Source organism: Myotis myotis, unplaced genomic scaffold, assembly GCF_014108235.1.
Source record: "Myotis myotis isolate mMyoMyo1 unplaced genomic scaffold, mMyoMyo1.p scaffold_m19_p_1, whole genome shotgun sequence".
Classification (NCBI taxonomy): domain Eukaryota; kingdom Metazoa; phylum Chordata; class Mammalia; order Chiroptera; family Vespertilionidae; genus Myotis; species Myotis myotis.
In genome coordinates, this window is record NW_023416313.1 from 166,655,061 (window position 1) to 166,671,013 (window position 15,953).

At 38.7% G+C, this 15,953-nt stretch overlaps 1 protein-coding gene across 5 annotated transcripts in view; it reads left to right on the plus strand.

Annotated features, from left to right (window-relative positions):
- GALK2 (galactokinase 2) overlaps window positions 1-15,953 on the plus strand; it is a 154,293-nt gene that overhangs the window by 66,936 nt on the left and 71,404 nt on the right. The window lies entirely within an intron of this gene.

A 15,953-nucleotide genomic window follows, 5' to 3' on the forward strand; every position in this document is an offset into this window, starting at 1 on the left:
TCATTTTCTAGAAGTTTTATAGTGTAATGTTTTACATTTAGGTCTGTGATAAATTTTGCTAATTTTGTTAATTTTTATAAAGGTGTAAGGTCTGTGGTTAGATCCATTTTCTTTTGTACATGGATGTCCAGTTGTTCCATCACCACTTGTTGAAAAAACTATCTTTGCTCCATTGTATTACTTTTGCTCCCTTGTCAAAGATCAGTTGACTATATTTGTGTGGGTCTGTCTTTGATTAATGTCGCTTTATAGTAAGTCTTAAAGCTGGGTAGTATCAGTCCTCCAACTTATTCTTTTTCAATATTGTGTTGGCTATTCTAGGCCTTTAGTCTCTCCATATAACATTAGACACTATTAAGTTTTCCTATTGATGAACATGGAACACCTCCCCATTTATTTAGTTCTTTGATTTTCTTCATCAGAGTTTTTATAGTTTTCCTTGCATAGATCTTGTACATATTAGATTTATACTTAAGCATTTCATTTTGGGGGGTGCTAATATAAATGACACTGTATTTTGAATTTCAAATTCTGCTTCATTGCTGGTGATAGAAAAGTGATTGTGATTTACTTTTGAATATTAATCTTTTATCTTATAACCTTGTTATAATTGCTTGTTAGTTCCAAGAATTTTGTTGTTGTTGATTCTCTTGAATTTTCTATATAGATGATCATGTCGTGTGCAGACAAAGACAGTTTTATTTCTTCCTTCCCAATCTGTTTATCTTTAGTTTCTTTTTCTTGTCTTATTGTACTAACTAGGACTTCCAGTATGGTTTTGAAAAGCAGTAGTGCTTTTGCCTTGTTCCTGATCATTTTAACTTTTGAAATTCATTGCAAATTGTCATCTAGAAACCAACAAATATGGAACAATATTGTATGAGAGTTTGTTTCCCACAGCCATACTGACTATCAATTTTTAAAAATCTTTTCCAGTCTTGAGGCAGAGGGAGTTGGGGGAGAATAGGGGACATCTGTAATATTGTCAACAATAAAAATATATATTAAAAATATTTTCCAGCCTGATAGATGCTGTCAAGGGCATAGCTTTGATTATTAGATAGTTTAAACATTTTTTCCATATCTTTTATCAGTCACTTGCTTATTTTGGACTTCATTGTATATCTAATCAGCTCATTTTCTCCTGAATTGTTCATTAATCATCATTTTATTAGTCCATAAGAACTCTAGATATTAAGCATTAATATCATATCTTGCAAATATCTCCCCTTTTAAACTTGACTTCTTTTAAGCTAATACTTCTGAAGCAAAAGCCACTTGAGTCATATTTAAGCAAACACATAGGATGGTATAATTGTATATGCTTTGAATTTTATCTTCCTTGAGTTGAAAATATTCTACACCCTTTCATTTCATTTTTAAGTAAAATACTTGGACACAAAATAGCCTCTGACAGGTGCAGGGATTTTTTTGAAAGGATTTCTCAGGACTAAGCCACCTGCTTCATTAAATAGACACCATGGCTCTGGTCTGCCACATGTTTGACCTTGTATCTTTAGACACTCAGAAGAACTAAAATTGTGACTGATTTGTATTATAAGCAGGAACATTTTAATAATAGTATTTGTGGAGCAAGATATATACTTTTAAATAATAATATAACTTAGCCTCTGTTTAGCACTAGGAAAAATAAAAATTTTTTTGTAATGATCCATCTACCGGGCCACTTAACTCTGTCAAGTAAGGTGTGACTACCAGTTTCTTAGACCAGAGTCTTGCCTCTCAGAGACTTCCTGGACCCTAGCTATAGGAATACTTACTTGGCTCTTATGTTATATCAAAGAGATATGGCAGATTTCACTTTTATAACATGTTAATGTTGTTTCTACTTCCCTCTAAGGTCTAGACCAAACAACAGCAGCAGCAACAACACCGAAAAACTGGAGGGCACAGTTATTGGATGGATGGGCTCAGGTACATTCAGTCCTTCAAGGGCTTGGGGGAGGCAGTGGTAATTGACAATGGAGATATCTTTTTAATCTTGAAGGACATATAAATCTGTTAAGAGTAAAAGAAATTCAGCCAGTGTGACTAATAGTCAATAACCTTAAAAACTTTTCTTCCTGAAGAAAGATGATTGTATCATTTTCTTTATTTTTTTAAAATTATTTTTTATTGTTGACAGTATTACAGATATCTCCCTATTTTTTCTTCTTTCTGCCTCTCACCACTGGGTTCCCACCCTGCCCCAGGCCTTCAAAACCCTATTGTCTGTGTTTATGGGCAATGCACATATACATATAAGTTATTTTGTTAAACTCTTCCTGCCCCTCCCCCCATTTGTTAATTTTTTCCTTTATTTCTCCTGCCTCAGGCGTTATATATGAAAATTCTACGCCCTCTGAGATTTGTCAGTCTGTTCCATGTTTCCATGCCTCTGGTTCTATTTTATTCATCAATTAATGTATTCATCAGATTCCACATATAAGTGAGATCATGTAATATTTATCTTTTTCTGACTGGCTTATTTCACTTAGCATAATCATCTCCAGGCCTTTTTTTTTACAGCTGCATAGTATTCCATGGTGTAAATGTACCACAGCTTTTGTATCCACTCATCTACTGATGAGCACTTGGGATATTTCCAGATCTTAGCTATTGTAAATTGTGCTGCTATGAACATAGAGGTGCATATATTCTTTCTGATTGGAGTTTCGAGATTCTTAGGATATACTAGAGGCCCAGTGCATGAAATTCGTGCACTTGTGTGTGGAGGGGTATCCCTCAGCCCAGCCTGCACCTTCTCCATTCTGGGATCCCTCGGGCAGTCGGACATCCCTCTCACAATCCAGGACTGCTGGCTACTAACCACTCGCCTGCCTGCCTGATTGCCCCTAACCACTTCTGCCTGCCAGCCAATCACCCCCTAACACTCCCCTGCTGGCCCTATTGATGCCTAACTGCTCCCCTGCTGGCCCGATTGCCCCCAACTGCTCTCCCCTGCCAGCCTGATTACCCACAACTGCCCTCCCCTGCCGGCCATCTTGTGGCAGCCATCTTGTGATGATGTGGGGGTGGCCATCTTGTGACAACATGGGGGTGGTCATCTTGTGATGACGTGAGGGTGTGAGGGCCACCTAGGCTTTTATTAGTATAGAGTCCTAGATGTGGAATCACTGGGTCAAATGACAGTTCCATTTTTAATTTTTTGAGGTGATTCCATGCTGTTTTCCATAGTGGCTGCACCAGTCTACATTCTCACCAGCAGTGTAGGAGAGTTCCTTTTCCCCCACATCCTCACCGGCACTTGTTTGTTGATTTATTGATGATAGCCAATCTGACAAGTGTTAGGTGGTTCCTCATTGTTATTTTAATATGTATCTCTCTAATGATTAGTGACAAACATTTTTTCATATGTCTATTGGACATTTTTATGTCCTCTTTGGAGAAGTGTCTATTCAGGTCCTCTGCTCATTTTTTTAATTGGATTGTTTGTCTTCCTTTTGTTGAGTTGTATAAGTACTTTATATATTTTGGAAATTAACCCCTTATCAGATGTATCATTGGCAAATATATTCTCCCATACTGTGGGTTCCCTTTTCATTTTGATGTTGGTTCTTTTTGCTGTGCAGAAGCTTTTTAGTTTGATGTAGTCCTATTTGTTTATTTTTTTCTTGGTTTCTCTTGCCCTAGGTCAGGTATCTGTGAAAATTCTGCATTGTGAGATGTCTGATTTTTTTTTTTGCTATAGCAAAGGTAGAAATTTATTGAAGAACAAGTACAGACTCCCATGTGGGAAAAAGGAAAGAGTCCTACAGCACAGACTCCCACATGGGAAGGGGAAAAGAGTCCCACAGCACAGACTCCCATGTAGGGAGGGGGAAAGAGTCCCCCACGATGTCTGATATTTTGCTGCCTATGTTTTTTTTTTAGTAAATTTTTATTGTTCAGATTATTTCATTTGTTCCTCTTTTTTCCCCCCCATAGCTCCCCTCCACCCAGTTCCCACCCCACCCTCTGCCCTTACCCCCCCACTGTCCTCATCCCTAGGTGCACAATTTTTGTCCAGTCTCTTCCCGCATCTCCCACACCCCTTTCCCCACCAAGAATAGGGAGTCCATTCCCTTTCTATGTCCCTGATTCTATTATAATCACCAGTTCATTCTGTTCATCAGATTATTTATTCACTTGATTCTTAGATTCACTTGTTGATAGATGCATATTTGTTGTTCATAATTAGTATCTTTACCTTTTTCTTCTTCTTCCTCTTTTTAAAGGATACCTTTCAGGATTTCATATAATACTGGCTTGGTGGTGATGAACTCCTTTAGCTTTTCCTTATCTGTGAAGCTCTTTATCTGACCTTCAGTTCTGAATGATAGCTTTGCTGGATAAAGTAATCTTGGTTGTAGGTTCTTGGTATTCATCACTTTGAATATTTCTTGCCACTCCCTTCTGGCCTGCAAAGTTTCTGTTGAGAAATCAGCTGACAGTCGTATGGGTATTCCCTTGTAGGTAACTGAGTTTCTTTCTCTTGCTGCTTTTAAGATTCTCTCTTTGTCTTTTGCTCTTGGCATTTTAATTATTATGTGTCTTGGTGTGGTCCTCTTTGGATTCCTTTTGTTTGGGGTTCTCTGCGCTTCCTGGACTTGTAAGTCTATTTCTTTCACCAGGTGGGGGAAGTTTTCTGTCATTATTTCTTCAAATAGGTTTTCAATATCTTGGTCTCTCTCATCTTCTGGCACCCCTATAATTCTGATGTTGGTACGCTTGAAGCTGTCCCAGAGGCTCCTTACACTATCTTCGTATTTTCGGATTCTTTTTTCATTTTGCTTTTCCGGTTGGGTGTTTTTTGCTTCTTCGTATTTCAAATCTTTGCCTTGATTCTTGCGCTCCTCTGGTCTGCTGTTGGGAGTCTGTATAATATTCGTTATTTCAGTCCGTGTATGCTTAATTTGTAGTTGGTTCTTTATCACAACATCGAGGGTCTCATTAGATTTCTTGAGGATCTCAATAACTTTATCGGTGGCTTCTAGACAGTTCTTGAGAGACCTTAAAAGTGTGGTTCTGAACTCAATATCCTCCATTGACAGTTTTGTCCTGTTTCTTTGTCTCCGCATTTTTTTTGCTTTCTTGGTGCACCCCCTAGTGGTCTTTGTGCGCAGTCTTGTTGTAGTTAAGCCTTGATTGTTGTAGTTAATACTAGGGGGATTTGACCTCCAGGCCAACTGGCTGTGAGAATCAGCTGTGTCTGCAGTGGGAAAACTTCTGTCCTCTAGGGAGGTGCTAATCTAGCCTTTGCCTGAGGCTATCTGGCAAATGGCTCTGCGCAGGGCTGGGGTGGGGCGGGTCGCACAGGATCAACAGAGCGGGTGGAGGGAGCAGTTATGGCTGCTCTCAGTCCCGTCCCCAGAGGCTCTGCCTCTCAGAGTCCCAGCAACCGCTGCAAACCTCGGAGAGAAAGCTGCCCTTGAGTTCTGACCGATGCCAGACAGTCCCGCTTCTCCCATATGAGTCTGGGTCCCTAGAGACTCGCCCAGAACTGGAGCTCAGAATCTGAGACTCCCTCCTGATTGAAAATGACAACCGCACCCTCAGCTACCAGCCCGCTCCGCGCGTACCTCCGCACCTTTGTATTTTCCCCACTGCGCCTCCTCTGAGTCTCGTATGCTGTTCTCTTTCCTTCTAGTTGAAGAATTTCCCCTCAGCCAGTCTTCCTGTGGTTCTGGGCAATGTCCGTTCCGTCTTTTAGTTGTATTTGTGAAGTGGTTGTTCAAGGCAGCCAACTCCGGTGTTTACCTATGCCGCCATCTTGGTTTGTCCGCCTGCCTATGTTTTTTTCTAGGATTTTCATGCTTTCGTGACTTACATTTAAGTCTTTGAGTTTATTCTTGAGTATGGTGTAAGTTGGTGGTCTAGTTTCATTTTTGCATATACCTGTCCAATTTCCCCAACACCGTTTATTGAAGAGACTGTCTTAACTCCATTTGTCAAATATTAATTGAGCATAATGGCTTGGTTCAATTTCTGGGTTTTCTGTTCTGTTCCATTTATCTATATGCCTGTTCTTGTGCCAGTACCAGGCTGTTTTGATTACAGTAGCTTTGTAGTATAGCTTGATATCTGGCTTTGTGATTCCCTCCCACTTTTTTCTTCTTTCTCAAGATTGCTGTGGCTATTCGGGGTCTTTCTTGTTTCCATATAAATTTTTGGAGTGTTTTTCTAGATCTGTGAAAGATGCCATTGGCATTTTAGTAAGGGTTTCATTGAATCTATAGATTGTTTTCGGTAGTATGGACATTTTAATGATGTTGATTCTACCAATCCATGAACATGGTATATTCTTCCACTTGTTTATATCTTCTGTCTGTCTCTATTTTCAACGCCCTGTAGTTTTCTGAGTACAGGTCTTTCACTTCCTTGGTTAAGTTTATTCCTAAGTATCTTAATATTTTTATTGCAGTGGTAAATGGGAATTTTTAAGTTTCTTTTCTGAATATTCATTATTAGTGTATAAAAATGCCATTGATATATGGATATTAATTTTGTATTCTGCTACATTGCCGAATTCATTTATTAAATCTAGTAGTTTTTTTGGTATGTATTACTTTCTTGTGAGTACCTTTACAATGGCTGGCATAAAGGAGGTAATTAATTAGTTTGGATTAAATTAGTAAATTGTCATCACCATCATCATTATCTGCAAAACAGTCATTTTTGTCTATTATTAGTATTATATTTGGATGAGAACATAAAATTAATACTTTGTTTCAAAGAAAACAGTATTTTTTACTGGGAGATTGCTTTTTTATTTTTTACTTTGAGGAGTATGGGACTGAAAAATAGACCTGGGTCTGAATTCTGGTGCTGCCAGTTTCTAGTTTATGACTGAGGGGAAGGCTCTGTCTCTAGGTCTGTTTACTCACTAGTAAAATAAGTGAATTTAGACTATTAAATCTTTGAGGCCCCTTCTCACACTAACATTTTATGATATAAGAGATGAAGCAATTTTTATGACTATTATTTTATGAAGCATTGTCTAATAATAATTAAACTCACACTTAAATGATATCTAAATTTTCTAATGGATTTTTCAAGATTCTAGATCTTAGTGACAACAAAATCATTAATGGAATAAAAAAAAAACCCACACTGGAGAGCTATATCCAAACTTTAGCAATATTGGAACACTGGGGGTTTAGGTACTTGTTATAAGATGTAACATGACTCTCCTGGTATTGCTGATCTACAGTTACAGGAAAATACCTGCTGCCTTTCTTTATTCTTCCTTCTTACAATTATTTTACTTAATAAACTTGTAAGTCAGGAATTTATTGTATAAAATAAGCTTTATAATCTCAGTGCCCACTAGATGGAGGTACTGGGGTAACCAAGTTCTTGAATTGACCACACATATTTTTACTTCTGGGCAGAATGCTCTTAATCTTAATTAAAATAAATGAATATGTAAAAAAGGAAAAGAAAAACAGAAGAGCAAAAAAAAAGTGAGGGTGAGAACTGAAAGTGAAATTCAGCTTCCCATGGCTCCAAGGAAAGATTTAGATACACCATAAATCATTGTGAAGCACTTCAAAGCTACACTGCATATTTCCTGCCATTAAAACTTAAGTGTATTGACTTAATTTGCAAATACCCACACCCCTTGAAGTATTGTGTTTACTATCTTTGAAAAATCTAATAAAAACTCATAGTCTCAAGTTTTTTTTAAAAATCAACATTTCCTATTTACCAAATTTAATTTTTAGAATTAGTTTCTATGGATATAACTTTTATTTTCTCTTTTGAATATTCTGTCCTATTTTATATTTAGTAGTTCATGCTCTTAAAAGCACATTGAGTAATGTATAAGTATTAATATTTCAAAGTTGGGATGCATTTTAGGAAGTATTTTGTAACTTTTTTCCAACTTAGTTATTCTAAGGTCTTTGATGATTATAAAAGTATGAGGCAGGGGTCAAATTCTAGGTAAAAATGTTAGAAGTCAGACTAAAAAGTAATATATCTATGGAATATTTTATTTATTTATTTATTTATTTATTTATTTAAATGTTTCTATTTATTGAATAGGATATAAAAATATATCTACAGTTTTTAGATGATCCTTATTTTCATCTCAGTTTCCTTATTATTTATTTATTTATTTTTTAAGTTAAATTTATTGGGGTGAAACTGGTTCATAGGATCACATAGATTTCAAGTATACATTTCTAAGATATAAGACCTGTACATTGCACTGTGCTCACCACCCAAAGTTGAATCATCTTCCATGACCATATATTAGGTTTCCTGCACCCCATGCCCCCTTTCCTCTGGGATCACCTGACATTCTAATGGGCACACCCTTGTAGGTAACTTTCTGTCTCTCTCTTGATGCCTTTAAGATTCTTCCTTCATCTTTAATGTTTGACATTTTGATTATGATGTGTCTTGGACTGGATCTCCTTGGGTTTATCTTGATTGGAACTTTGTGCTTTTTGAAGTTGTGTGACTTTTTCCTTCACCAGGTTAGGGGAGTTTTCTGTTATTATTTTTTAAACAGATTCTCTATTCCTTGCTCACTTTCTTCTCCTTTTTGTACCCCTATGATGTGAATGTTGTTACATTTCATGTTGTCCCAACGTTCCTTTCAACTATCCTCCTGCTTTTTAATTCTTTTTCTTTTTGCTGCTCTAACTGGGTGGTGTTTTTTTTTTTTCTACCTTGTCCTCCAAGTCACTGATTCAATCTTCTGCCTAATTTAATCTATCTTTGATTCCTTCTTGTGTATCTTTTTTTTTTTTTGGAAATCCTGGGCATCCTGGGAGCGCCCATGCACACGCCTTACACCCCAGCTCAGAGGGAACCCCACTCGGAGAACACCTATCACAGTGGGTAACCAAAGGCAGAACACAGGCAGACTTTTGTCCAATGACATCTAGGCTCAAGGGCTTTCTCTTCCTGGACAAGGTGGAGAGGAGAGGAGGCCAGGGCGGGAAGGGAAGGGCTGGAGGTTCCTCAGCCTGGCCTGTGAGTCACAGGCATGACTCAGCTCGACTGGCAGTGTTCACGTGTTCAGCACATTGAGCGATTCTACCCAACCTCCTGTTCCAACTTCACCCACAATGCCCACTTAGAAGCTAGCTGAGGCATTGGTGGAGGTCACACAGGCTACAGAGGAACTTTAAGAGTCTCCATCCTATTTTTCCATGTGAGAAAACTCTTCCTAGGGGTGAATAAGGGCCTTTGGAACTGCCCAACACCCCAAAGTGAAACCTGTCCCCAATCCCTGGTTAGAGAGCGATTTCTGGAAACAAGCTGACAGTGCTATATTCCCATGTGCATTTGCTTATCTGATTGGAAGCAAATCACTGATGGGCCTATTTAGGGTCAAGGGACACAGAAAGACCAGGACTCCTGCCTTACAACCCCCCTTCCCCAGCCAGGAATCACAAACTACCAGCACGTGCGAGCAAGAAAGGCGTTATTTCAGCAATAGACTGTTTCCTGCCTCAGACTCTGTCACTTTAAGGAAGTTTTCAAAAGTGGAGTGTGGTGGAAGGAACTAGAGCAGCGGTTTTCAACCTGTGGGTCACGACCCCTTTGGCGGTGGAAGGACCCTTTCACAGGGGTCGCCTAAGACCATCCTGCATATCAGATATTTACATTACGATTCATAACAGTAGCAACATTACAGTTATGAAGTAGCAACGAAAATAATTTTATGGTTGGGTCACAACATGAGGAACTGTATTTAAAGGGCTAGATTAAGGTTGAGAACCACTGAACCAGAGAAACAGGTGGCGCATACCTTTTGCGGTGTAGAGATCCACCTCAACAGTGGGGTTCCCACGAGAGTCGAAAATCTCTCTGGCGTGCACCTTCAGAATAGACATGGTGAATGTCTGGCCGCCAGATGTTGCCCGAGGACAAGGGAGCAGCGGACGTGCGGGGTGAGTGCTTAGTCACAATGTGCCGCGTGGGGAGGACTGAGACTTCTCTTGTATCTTGATGTCAGATGTCTTATTGAGGGTTTCTATTTCTTGTTTCATGCTGTTGTAGTTTCCGCTAGTTTTCTTGAAATACTCTAAAAGTTCCTGAGCACCCTTATAACCATTGCTTTGAACTCCATATCTGATAAATTGCTTGCCACCATTTTGTTTAGCTCTCTTCCTGAGTTTCCTTCTTTTCTTCCATTTGGGGGTTGTTTCTTTGTCTCCCCATTTTTCTGTCCTTTTGTATTTGTTTCTATGAATTAGAGCAAATTGCTATGCCTCCCAGTCTTTGCGGTGTGGCCTTATGTAGTAGGTGTTTTGTAGGACCCCATGGTGCAGTATCTTAGATCCCCTGAGCCGGGTGCTCCAGGAATGTCCCTTGTGGGAGTTACGTGGGCTCTACTATTGTAATTGGGTCTTGAGTGCTGTTTTGTTTGTAAGAGGAATCTTCTCTCAGGCTGGCTGATTGTGAGGCTCATCACCAACCATGTTGTGTGAGCTGTTGTCCAGGTACTGGCAGAACAAAACAAGAAACAAAAGAAAAACATACACAAGATCCCTACAACAATAAAAGCAACTACAAAAGAAGAGAGAATTAGAAAGGAGAAAAGAGAACAATAAGAGAAGAAAATAGGAGAAAAAAAGGGAAGAAAAAGGAAGATAAAGAGGCAGAGGTGAAAGAAAGAAAAGAATAAAGAATAGGGCAAGAAATATGGTATAAAAGAAAAGAGAAATAAAATAATTATGTAAATGGAAATAGAGAAGAAAGCAGATAGACCAGTGGTTCTCAACCTTGGCTGCACATTAGAATCACCTGGGAATCTTTTTAAAATCCTGATTTCTGGTCCTCATCCTCCGGAAATTCTGTTTCTTTGTTATGGGGTGGGGCCACAACATTAATAACAAAGAAACAGAATTTCTGGAGGATGGGGCCCAGAAATCAGGATTTTAAAAAGATTCCCAGGTGGTTCTAATGTGCAGCCAACGTTGAGAACCACTGATATAGACAAAAAATAAGAAAAGGAAAAACAGAGAAAGCAGGAGAAATAAGAAAAAAATAGGGTAAGAAAAGGAAAGGGAAAAATTAGGTCTATGAAAGAAAAAAGAGATACTAAAATAATAAGTAAATAAATAAGAAAGATATGGTAGAGAAAAAATAAAGTGGCATTTGTCTCAGCAGAGTTTAGTGTCTCCTGGAGCTCCCTTTGGATCCTGCTCTTCTGATGACTGAAGCTGTCTGTTTTGTCTGCCAATTCTGGGTTTCCTGGGAGGTACTTAGGTGCTAACCACTGTCAGAAACTGTCCTCCTTTGGCTCTCAGCTTCAAGCAATTCAGTTTCTGTCTTTCTCCACAGGACTTGGCCGCATGCAGGAGGGGCCAAGCTGCACTCTAAACCAGTTAGCAGCACAGGGCCCAGTGATGGGTCAGCAACCTTTCCCAGGTTTCCTGGGCTCTGCCTCTGCTTGCCTGTGCCTGCTAGCCAGGTGTCAATCTTAATCACTCAAAGTCTGTTTCTGAAAGAGTCTCCCATTAGGGGGAGATGCCATTCAAATTTCAGGGAAAGTGATGGTTGTCCCAGAGCTACTCCTCTGAGAATGACCCAGCTCGGTGGAGATCCTCAGCCCAGTGGGATCAGCTCTTCTTGAGGGGGAAGCACCAGTTAGGTTCCCGGGTTAGCGGTCAGCCCCACCCCCATGCCAGTGACTGATGTTTCCTGAGACTATTCAAACGTGTAGTCTTGGCCTCTGCTGCTGTCTTCCCTGCAAAGGTCAAGGTGCAGGGTGTCAGCCTGGCCAATGTGGCTTAGTGGTTGAGCACTGGTCACAGTTCAACACCTGGTCAGGGCACATGCATATTTGGTGTCTGGATACCCAGTAAGGGGCATGCAGGAGGCAGCTGACTGATGATTCTCTCTCATCATTGATGTTTCTGTCTCTCTCTCCCTCTCCCTTGCTCTCTCTGAAATTCAAAAAAAAAAAGAAAAGAAAAGATACAGGGTGTGGCAGGCAGGGCTCCTGTATCACCTAGGGCAGAGGGTTTTCCTTTTCCTGAACTGTGGCTACTGGAATGGGCCAGAGCTTTTCAGGAAAAATGGCTGTTTGGTTTGGAAGTGTGCGACTGAATGCAGGTCTCCTGGCTGCCTCTTTTCCATGTCTCCCTGTTATGCTTCCTACCCAACCTCTCCTCAGGCATCTTCGGTCTGCGCCACCCTTCCTCCACTGAAGCCTCAGGTGAAGTCACTGCAAAGGAAAATCCTGTGCGCTTGGTTTTGAAAATAAAAACAAATAAAAAATAAAACCTTCAGCTTTATGTCTGACCAGCTCCAGACTTCCCGATGGCCAGCAGCCCTGCCGCCTTTCACAGCTGGATGTTACAAGGGCCCTGGTCTCAGCTCTGGTGCTCCAGGCTGTGGAGCCCAGCCTGGGTTCTGGGCCTCGATCTTCTCAGGGAAAGAGCCCTCCTGCAGCCAAGAGCTCCCTCATTACTCTCGGCCTGACCCCTGTGAAAGCTGGGTCAGCCTCTCTCACGACCTTGCCTTTCCTTCCGGTCTCCAGGTGTTTTCTGTCCTGCCCTGGTATATGTCTCCTCCTCAGGTGGAACTCAATTAGTAATTCCTCGTGAATGTTCCCCAGTATAGTTGTATTTCCAGTCTGACCCTAGGAGGAGGTGCAAGAAAGGTCTTCCTATTTGGCTGCCATCTTCCTGTCTTCAAGTTGGCTAATTTTTATTATCAAATCCTATTCTGCTGTTTAGCGTGGTATAATTTATGCTTTTTACCCTTATTTCACAGCTTCATTGCATTTCTCTAGTTATCATTTCGCTGTTAAATACCTACAGACCCCACAATAAATGAATAAAATGAGTAATGTGAAAGCCACAATTTCCATTGCTTTTCATGTTTAATTTCTTCAAAAATAAATCTTTTAAAGAATAAAACTTTTCAGAGAAGAAAGGATTTGTTTTCTGGATATCTGGCTGGCAAAGTTAACATGTGCTAATGTTTCGTTTTGCACATGTAGGCTATTCAACTGTCACGTTGGCAATTTGACATGTTAAAGTAATTTAGCCTGTAATTAAATTATTTCCCATGGAATATCATAACTTCTTTGGAGCAATAGTGGAAGCAGGCACAGGGAATCCCATTTCATTTTGTTTCTTATAATGAATAAAGTTCTTTAAATTGATCTTTTGTAAACTCAGGTTGTGCTGTTAACACTTGGTTGCTCTGCTTTGTGTCAGCACCAATATGAGTTTACCAAGGACAACATAAAAGTAGGTTGAATTTTTTGTGTATCACTTTAAAATGATAGATTTTAATGAGTGCCACCCAGGTTACTCTTTGACCAATATGTTGATTTAATTACTTTGAGCATGCAAGTAAAATATAATTGTTTCAAAGATCTTGGGTAACATCCCACATGAGAAGACATTCTGGGCTATTAACCAGTTGTTAATTTTGATTGTGTTTATTTAAATCAACTGGAACAGGCCCCTGTGGAACTTTATGTGTGGTCATCAAAGCTCATAATCTCCTATAATTTAAGTAAGTTACAGGGAAGTTAAAATTGGTCATTACTCCTGTGGTTACAAGAGCATCTACAGGATATCTGACTAATGTTTCTTATTCTGATAAAATTGCTATTGCTTGGTAAAAAATATGCAAAAATTCAAGCAGTCAGTAGAATTAAAATTTTCTTAAAATGTAAATTCTACATGCTGTAAAGAACTGAAAAGAGATCAAAGTGTTCCTTTTCATTTTTATAATTTAAGTAGTATTCGTGTTGATTTTCATGACAACACATTTTAATTACAAATTGTAATTCCTCAAAGAAGATTGCTATTCTGAAGAAAATAAAATTTGGTCATAAAGCAAACAAGTTGTCAGAAAAAAAAATGTAAGTTTTCTTTAGGAATAATTTGCGGACACATGTTTTAATGCAAGAAGTCTTTATATTTAGAAGTTTTCATTTATGTACGTCAATATCTGGGGACAATATTGTAAAAAGTCTGATACATTGTTACTTGTTAACAATAATGTTAAATACCACACGCATAAATAGATGGGTTAATGTTATTATGAGAAAATTTCAAATGTACAGAAAAAGTGAAAGAATAGTCAATGAAGATGCATGTCTTTTACCTAGATCCTTGTAAATATTTTGCCACCAATGCTTTGTCTTTTTCTCTATTTTTTTCCTGAACAATTAGAGTGTTAATTGCAGACATTGTTAATACAATACTAATATCTAATACGAGGTCCATATTAATTAATAATTTCCCAGTTGCCCCAATAATGTCCTCTACAACTCCCCCCCCCCCTTTTTTCTTCTGATCCAATCATTGCATTTAATTTTCATGTTTCTTTTGTTTCCTTTATTCTAGAACAGTTCTCTGGTTTCTTATCTTTCATGACAGCAACATTTTGAAGAGTCCAGACCAATTTTTGGGGGGTCAAATTTCCTCAATTTTGATTTATCAGGTTGGTTGCCTAATTATTAGGTCGAGGTTAACTTTTTTTGCCCCCAGCAATTCTATATAGTTGATGTCCTTCTCCGTGAATCATATCACATAACTTCTGTTTTTTCATTAAATTAAAATTTTTTGGTTTATTTTTTATTGAACTTTAATTGACATATAACATTATATTAGCTTCATTAGTACAACATAATGATCAATATTTGTACATATTGTGAAAAGATAAATACTCTCATGCATAGAAACAGAAGTTCTGCTGTCTATCCAAAAAAAAAAAAAATGCTTTAGTTTAGGTATGTGGTATAAATTCTCTTTTTATAAAGGGAATTTAAAAGATAATTTTAAAAGTCCTTTAAAAGTACAAATAGATGTTGTAACATATTTAGTTAATTTTTTATTGTGTCTTAGTAAATACAACCTCAATGTATATTTGTTGAATGAATGAAAATACTGATGACTTAAAAATCACAAATTCTCAGCTTTGTCAGGGAATTAAAATCCTCCATTGTTGCACTGCTATTTAAGTCTTTTTATGTTCTTCATTGTTTTGTTTAGGAAACAAAATGTACTAAGCTCTGAATAAACTGTTTGAGATGTCTGACATAAAAATAACCCAAGCAAATGTAATTTTAAACTGTCACTGTGTATATAGGGTCACATTATTTCACTTGCAGTCACTCAGGGTTTGTATATATCACATTTCAGTGTAATGACATGGTCAGGCTCCAGAGCAAATACCAGTCAACACAAATTTGGTTTGACTAACAAATATTTACATGTCTCTGAATCTCTAATTATTGTAATCTTTTAAGGGGTTTGTGCTACACAGGCTTAAATTTTTTAAAGCTTTATGTTAAGATTTTAAAAGGTTGATCAGTAGTACATCTCACTGTAGAAATGATACTGGCAGTCCGTCTAGATAAATGTTGGATTTAAGCCAGGGCTTCCACAGAGAACAGGTGGACTTAAGAGTGGCCTGGCATGGGCAAGCGGCTGCCTGTCATGTGCGTGCTTTCCTGTGTGTATTGACCTTCTTTGCTTCCCAGGTGGGTGGTGTTGATAGAAGGCAGGGTGGTCATTTGATCTAAGTTTCTCCAGTCATCTAGTTGGTACATCATAGGAAAGAAAAGCTAAGCAGTGCTTTCCTTTGCCTTGAGGTTGATGCCTTGTCTACAGAAGGCAGACAGACGGGTAGTTGTGTTGTTGGCTACTGAACCATTCACATGTGTTTGCTCACTCAGTACCATGTCATTGACAGGCTTTTGTGAGATGGCCAACTGGAACTGTGGGTTCAATCTGTAGCTGTAAAACCATTTATAGACTCCCCCAACTTTGATTAAAGCTCTCTGGCCTGAGGGACCACAATATAACCTCTAACTTCGCTATAGTGCTTCTCACTTTGTATTGCAAAGATGTTTCCCTTGGATTACAGTGTTGTCTTCAACCACAGAGACTGCCCTTTTTTAAATCTTTGGATCCCCAGTGTGCAATCTGGTGCCAAAATTAATTAAGAAAAAAAAAAGT